This window comes from Mercurialis annua, linkage group LG6 (assembly GCF_937616625.2).
Source record: "Mercurialis annua linkage group LG6, ddMerAnnu1.2, whole genome shotgun sequence".
NCBI lineage: Eukaryota > Viridiplantae > Streptophyta > Magnoliopsida > Malpighiales > Euphorbiaceae > Mercurialis > Mercurialis annua.
Genome location: NC_065575.1, coordinates 29019975 through 29028742, shown reverse-complemented (window position 1 = coordinate 29028742; position 8768 = coordinate 29019975).

Genomic DNA, 8768 nt, shown 5'->3' with positions numbered 1-8768 from the left:
TGGTCTGTCTCTCGTTAGCTTGCAGACGTCGAGCGTTACGTTCTACTTCTTCGAGGAAATCGAGAACATCACCTGAGCCGTCAAACTTAGTTGGCTTGAGACGCATATAAGCCAAGACGATATCTCGGTCAGTGAAAGCAACATTGCGTAGCCGTTGCTGCTGTAGTTGTTCACGATGCATATTCTGCACCTCAGCTTGATTAGCTTGCATAGCCGCAATTCCCGTAAGGAACTGGTTCAGATCGAAACCCACAACATTAGGTTGTTGGGCTTGCGCTTGCACTCCAGGTGCCTGCGCCTGGGCCTCTTGGCCACCACCTCCTCCGTGAACAGAAGACTCATCTTGAGCTTCTGGATGGACGTCATGCGCCCCTTCTATAACATTTCGTGCTGCAGCGGCAGCTCGCTCTTCTTCTTGTCGTTGGTCAGACATCCTGACCAAGACAAACAGCGTTACTTAACCACATACTCGTATATCATCGCAAACGCATATCGTATTAAACGCGCATCTCAACACATGCGAACACACACGTAGGACAGACTCACATCCTATAGGGAAAACATAAAGTTTTAAAAATCAAATGAATACTTTACAAAGACATAACTCGAATCCTATGTGCTGCAGTAAACTCCTATAAACTCTTAATCTCGTAGCACTTAACCAATACAAGCAATGGTAACTGGACCATGCTCTGATACCAACATTGTCACGACCCAATTTCAGGGCCGAGACCGGCACTAGGGAATGGGAGTGGTTGCTCCGAAACCCGTAGCAAGCTTAAAAAAATAAAATATTTTTTCTCAAAACTTCAACGTCATGCACGACAGACAATAACACGTGTCATGCAAAACACATGCCAGGCATACATATCCTCTTGCAGTCTCAAATATCAAAACGCAGCTAGCGTAAAACATTTAAAACTTTAAAGCATTAAAAGTTATATTTACAGAAAACTATACATTACAGCCTGACTTTCAAAACATCTATCTACTGCAGCTGTAAGAGTAAAGTAATGTTTCTTTACATACTCAAAAATACAGACTTCTGGAAGTAGGATAGACGTCCGTTGCTTCAAAACGTCTTTCACCTGAAAGAAAGTCTGTGAAGGGTCAGTATATTGGGATATAATGAGTGAGTTCATAAGTTTACTAATATGTATTCAAATAAAATACAAAACAGTATTCAATCATATGCAGCCAAGTAAAAGATCCGATTGAAACCCTAATCCTCGAACATGCTAATCATATATCATCAAATCAAACTTATCCAATAGTCCGACCAGGGAGTGTTCACACTCAACCACGTCAGTCGCGACAATTCTCTTAATCCCAGTGGTGGGTCCAACCCACTAGATACGGGGCTCAGGTTACACTGTAACCGAGTTCACTCTCGTATCACAGTCATACATCTGACTTCGAAATTCATGTTCTTAATCGTATTCACAGCTGTATCAAATCAAAACTGGTGATCACACAGTCCTATTGCCGCTCAATAGGTAGCACGTTCCATCGGATCAATACTGGTTTCAAATCAAGCGTATATGCAATTCATATAAAGATTTTGCACTATAAACATGCAAATTAAACGCAAAGCAATATCAAGTAATCGCTTAAATAAATACTTTAAAAGCAAATCATATAAACTCACAGAAAACGCTTATCCAAAAATACGTCTGGGCTTTAGAACGTCAAGCTTCCCGACCTACTGGTCCAGCTGCTTCTTCCCTCGCCGGATCTAAAACAATTTTTAAAACATTTGACTGGTATTAGAATCCTATTCTAAGATTGACTCTAGACTCGAGACTCGACACACTGAACTTTTATTAACCGTCGTGCTTCTCACGTGATTATCCTGATAAACGGTATCAAACTCATTTATGGATAAATATCACTTCTAAATCAATTCTCGTTTAACCTCGTTAGGTTAACGTCTCAAATTAATCGATATTTAATCGAGTACTAATTAATCTCAAGTCTCGATATGCGCGTACATCAAATTTTTCTTAAAACTAGGTCGATTGATAAAAAAAATTATGCGGGTGGGCCGCCGACTCGGGCCGGCTGCGGACGCATGCCTCGACGTGCAGGTTGCGGACGTACGCCCCGACGTGCGGGTTGCGGATGTACGCCCCCTATATTCGGGCGCGTCGCCTGCCTATGCGGGCGCATCGCCCCGCATATGCAGGCGCCTCACCCGCATAGCCCGCCTGTGCGGGCGCACGCTCCGCTATGCGGGCATGCCGCACACTCCATCCCGAAAATCAATTTTCAGACTTTTCCGACGTGCTTTCGATCCAAAACGCTCCAAACACACATATAACACGTAATCTAACCCCAAAACACTATAATTCAATTCTAATATCGATTAAAACGATATATTCGTTTCGTGGCCTAAAACTTTGAATCGATATAACTCAAAATATATCCGTTTAAACGAGAAAACGTCAAGCTTACCGTGATACACCACTGAAATACGATCTTTTCGAGCTATTAAACGTCGGAAACGGACGAGAAACGGAGATCGAGCGATGAACCGTAATCGATCGTTGAGAGAATGAAAGAAATGAAAGATGAGGGAATGAAGTGTCTGGATCCTTCATATGAAGGAAATGTTATATCTATAATGGTTAATTTGCAACTTGGTCCTTGAAACTTTTCAAAAATTTCAATTTACTCCAAAATCTATTCGCTTCCAAATTTTAAATGATCTCCGAATGACTCGAAACTTTTACCACTAATAATATATATTATTTCGCGGACTTTGGCGAAATAATAATTGTTACGGGATTTATAACTTATTTTATATTAATTTTCTAAGCTAAATCCTCAAATCCCGCTAATTGACTTATTAAAATTTATTCTAAATTCCCGATATAATTAAATTAAATTCTCCTTAATTTAATTTAACGAAAATCACGACACGTGGCACGACTTAATTACCTTAAAATATTTTGGGGTATTACAAAAAGGTTACAAAACAAATCCAAACGTTTGGCTTAAATCGCTAAAAAAGTAAAACATTTGGATTTGTTTCGTAACGTTTGTAAACGTTTCACCAAACACTTGGATGAAATTGGTAAATCCAAATGTTTCACATTTTTAGCAATTTAAGCCAAATGTTTATAAACGTTACAAAACAAATCCAAACGTTGCACCTTTTTAGCGATTTAGGCCAAACGTTTAGCAATTTAAGCCAAACGTCTTGGCTTTTTAGCCATTTAAGCCAAACTTTTACAAACGTTACAAAACAAATCCAAACGTTTCACCCTATTAGCGATTTAAGACAAACGTTTACAAACGTTATGAAATAAATCCAAACGTTTCACCTTTTTAGCGATTTAAACCAAACGTTTAAAAACGTTACAAAACAAATCAAACGTTTCACCTTTTTAGCGATTTAAGACAAACGTTAACAAACTTTACAAAACAAATCCAAACATTTCACCTTTTTAATGATTGAAGCCTAACGTTTAAAAACGCTACAGAACAAATCCAAACGTTTCACCTTTTTAGCGATATAAGCCAAACGTTTACGAACGTTACGAAACAAATCCAAGCGTTTCCCCTTTTTAGCGATTTAAACAAAATGTTTACAAACATTAGAAAAAAAAATCCAAACGTTTCACCTTATTAGCGATTTAAGCCAAACGTTTATAAATGTTACGAAACAAATCCAAATGTTTCACCCGATAAATAATACGAAGCTCGATATTAGTACTTCCCGTCAAAACTTATAATGTTTTCTCGTTCCATCATTTCATTCCTAGTGGCCATGGGGTTGCTACTCGTCTTCTTTATACGTGAATAGTCACGACGTGCCAAATTCATCTTAATGACGTACTTACTTTATGCGTATTCCTATGGATATTTTCTCTCGTAATCATAACCTGCAGTTATGATCTTTACTATCGTCTGTAATTATCACTTTCCTTTCTTAACTGGTTCTTGTCATTTCTCACTCCTTTCTTTTCTTCTTTAAACTATCGTGAACTTCACGTCACTCTGTTGGTCGTGATCCTTCATCCTTTATCATTGTCTTAAACGTCTCATTTTACGTTATTTTCAATCGTATAGCTTATATAGTTGCCCTTGTTTACTAGTCCTACTCGTATTCTTATCCTCTTCACTTTCCTCTAGTTGTTCCTTTGAGGTTCATCTCGAATCTCTTATTGACTTCTTAGTCAATGATGTTCTTCCTTTACGTCACAGTTTCCTATTCATGATGACCCCATAAGAATCTCATATGTTTCTTTATCATTTAACTGTTTCGAGAATCTTTCTCGTTAATTAACTTTCACTTAACTTCTTTCTTATCTTTAACCTTTAATTAACTTCATCTTTAACTTTCATCCTTAACGTATTCAGTAGATCCTTAATAACTTATTTATTTCCTTAATCGTCATTCCTTCCTACTATATAATCAACTTCCTCTCTCGTCTTATACTTCTTCTTGTTACTTTCGAGTAATTCCACGACCTTATTCTTACTCTTCAAGGTATCGTCTTGGTACTAGTTATGGTCATTCCTTAGTTTGTCCTTATTATGTCTTTCGTCTTCGTCTCGTATTGTTTCCTTAGCACTTATATCATGATTCTAATTGTCCTTTTAAATAACTTGATTTCTCTGTACTTTTGTCGATTTTCATTTTGTCTTTTATTTGCTATATCTGTTACGTCTCCCTTCCATTTATAACAACTTGATTGCTGCTGTTTTATTCTGTCAATCCTTCCGATATGCTTCTAAAATTTTCCATTTCTTTATTCATCTTACTAATCCTCGAGGTTATATGAATGTCCTCATTACTTCCTCTTTCATGTTACCCAGTAGTCTTACATTTACTGACACGTATGCCTATACGTGTGCTTTTCTCCTTATGCTAGAATTTTACAACTTAACTTTTCTCCTTTCTATTAACACAACGTATAACTCTTAATGCTGATATTAGTAACTTTACCTAATATCAGTCATATAGCATCATTATCTCTCTTGATCTTCTAACCTTAAACCTTCACTTTTTGCAAAATCGTCTGCTTCGTCGTTTCGTATCCTTTCTCTTTCTACTTCTGTATCTTCAAACACTGATATTGATAAGGTTATATATCCTTTAAATATCGCTTCATGTTCATCATTCATAGTATCATCTTTTTGTTCTTCATACATTTAATCTCTCTCCTCCAATATGTTCCTGGATTGTTACATTACTTATCTTGACATAAGAATAATCATTATATTCTTCATTCTTTCGTATTTGTTACGTTTCTTTCGTCTAACATGACTCTCTGTCATTTCGTCCTTTACCTCAAGATAAGGATAAATATTGTATCCTTAGACATTGCAAATGCATCGCATCTTGACTGCGTACGCTTTCCGGCGATAATTCCTTATTCGCATTTTACTTTAGCCTCGTTAGCTTTGTTGCAATTAATCATTAACATGGCTTTGTTCCGTTATTGAGGTTTCTTTTAAAATTTTATTCTTATTTAGTAAGAATATTTTATTATTCATCGCAGAGTTTCACATCTGAGTTCACTTATCTAATAAAAGATTTCAAAACATTCTTTAGCTGGCCAGCTCTTTTAAATCACTTTTCATAAATCGTTTTAAATGATTAATACAATTGTAGCTCAGAGTGATGACACCTCTCATCACCAAAGAGTTGTTCAAAATTGCATTTTTTTTCTTCATTATTGTAATGATATGATGCATGATCTAAAGTTTGAAAATCGTTCTTTTATGCATTCCTATCGTGATTATGCAATGTCACATACGATGTCTGAGCACAATTGTACCTTGAAAAATCTTAAAATTTTCAAAATTTTCATGAAATCGTAAGTTTACTCTAGATTGTACACTCTACGATTATCAAAGGCTTTCTTTTCACTTATTGAGTATATTTCAATTTTTTTTATATTGCTGTCATTTTTCTGTCATTTTCCTGACCATTCTTCTGTCACATCACTTCTTTCTCCATGTCTCCGATAACTCAATTCACTTCAAAGTTCTTTATTGCTGTAATCACTACTTCTACTTCTTCAACACTCTGTACCATGTTATATACGGACGCAAGCACCGTTGTTCCACATCGGTTTCCTCTTCTAGTATTCTATCTTTTCCTTTACAGCTTCTAGAACGTAATATAGGAATTACGTTCACGATAAATTTATTATATGGTGTTTATTATATTATTGCTTTTGTAAATTATGTTTATATATTCTTTTATTAGTCGCGTGTTTAACACCAGCGCTTCCTATAGGTTCTCACTTCTCTGAGGTATTATCCTATAGGCGTATCTTAATACCAATGTTCTATTATGCAATGCAGCAAACATATATACACAGTGATGCAAACACACAAACATAATATTCAAAGCATATAAATCGCTAATACCTGGAAGTGCCTGATGCGGAACGCTAGGTTCCCTAATGACTACGCCTGTGTGTCGACCCCTAGCTTTTCTACCAGAGTTACTTCCGCCTCTTTGCACAAAGTAGGGCTTTGTCCTAACTCAGGAGGATGTACTGACGTAGTCCGGATGATACTCACGTCTAAAATAGAAAGGTCGTACTGGATCACCCGCCCACTCATGCTCAGTCTCGATCCTACGAGCCATCGTAGTGAGCGTGCCAAAATGTTCACCTACGTGTTCAAATAGCTTATCAAACTGAGGTCCTAAGCCTCTGATATACCTACGGTTGATGGTTCTATTATCTTCATTCAGATCAGGGACTCCCTCAACCATTCGTAGAAAATCAGTAGAATACATTCCTACTGTTAGAATTCCTCGAGAAAAGGAGCGCATCTGTCTCCTGACTTGGTCTAGAGCTATCTGTGCCTGACAATTTGCTATATCTGCATCTTCTCTCAAATCACAATATCTCTGCACCCTAGACCAAAAATGCTCTCTTCTGTACTGTTCCAGATCTGATTCATCTAACAGTTCTTCTTCTTCATACTCTTCTTCCTGAGGATCTTCTTCTTCTGCCTCTTCTTCTAGATCCTCCTTAGGATCCTCCTCCGGATCTTCTTCAGGATCCTCTTCCGGATCCTCCTCCGGTTCCTCTTCATCTTCTTCACTATATTCTATTTCTGGCGAGTGTGCTCTACCTCTGGTGCCAAAGAACTACCAATCTTTGATACAAACATATATCCATTCTGATAAATTTTTGGCGATCTCCTATTATCTGCGTGGAATCCGTTCTGATGGACCCCAAATGGTTCGCCTACTTCATTGGGAAACCCATTTTGAAATATAGGAGGCGCTTCCTCCTGTTCTTCCTCAGCATGTGACTGAGCTCCGTTCTGCCTAGACATGCTGAAAAGAAACAATTTCAAACATAAGCGACCATCTGAGCCCATTTCCACACGCAATTCCAATATCAACTTATAAAATGTTGTAAACCTTTAGCATTTAATCCAGCCGCACGTAGTTCGCAAGCAGAGAACTATTTAACAATCCCAGCGCAAGTAATGAACACTTAGTTATCTCAGTCGCCCGTAATTTGCAAGCACATAGCCATTTTCTATCTCTTAGCGTAAGCAACGAATACTTAATTGCCTTAGTCATCCATATAAACAGATACTAGTCACTTACTAGCTTAATAGTCCTGGTTCGCGCGCTATAAACCATACTACTAATGCATATATCACACAAATGCAGACAACTAAGGTCCGACTCTTGCTGCAGTAGTTCATAGGTTTACTTACTGACAGAGTATTCAGACAAAACTGGCAGTGGTAACTAGACCAACTGCTTTCAAACAAGCACTGAAACAAACTTGCAGTGGTAACTGGACAAACTGCTTTGATACCAACATTGTCACGACCCAAATTATTGAGCCGCAACCGGCGCTAGGGAACGGGAGTGGTAGCTCCGGAACCCGTAACAAGCCTTAAATCACTATTAATTTTTTGCAAATAATAAACAAATAACTTAAAGCAACAGAAGCAAATATACATAACATGTATATACAAACATTTACACTAACTGTTCAAAAACCTCGCGGGCTCTAGTTACCGTACCCTGTACGAACTGGCCTCGCGGTACTATATACATCAGTTAGTGTATCCAACATATCACCGGCATCTGGTGCCGTGCACAGCATATAAAACACGTAACCTACATAAACATATAAACAGGACAACAAGTAATATGCACAATCAAAATGTACTGTTGTCTAGGCTACGACTCTGTCGACACTGGACCACTACTGCAGCATTTACAGAAGTCAGATACTATACACACACAGCTGACTTCTGGACTTCAAAATTTGGCCTCTAGCTAGGTCCACAAACTAAGTACCTGAAAATATCAAAGGTGAGGGGTTAGTATTTGAGAAAATACTGAGTGAGTTTGCATTTACTAACTGTATTAATATAAAAACATAGCATCGCATCTCAAGAAATCGATAATGTAAAACATATAAAAAGGTATTTGATCCGTACGAAACTAATATCCTAGCATGCGACTGTCACGACCCAAAATATTGAGCCGCAACCGGCGCTAGGGAACGGGAGTGGTAGCTCCGGAACCCGTAGCAAGCCTTAAATCACTAATAATTTTTCGCAAATAATAAACAAATAATATCAAACAACGGAAGCCTTTACATATATATCATATAACCAAATATTTACATTAACTGTTAAACCTCACGGGCTCTAGTTACCGTACCCTGTACGAACTAGCCTCGCGGTACTATATACATCAGTTAATGTCTCAAAACATCACACCGGCATCTGAGGCCGTGGATCATATATATATATAACACGTA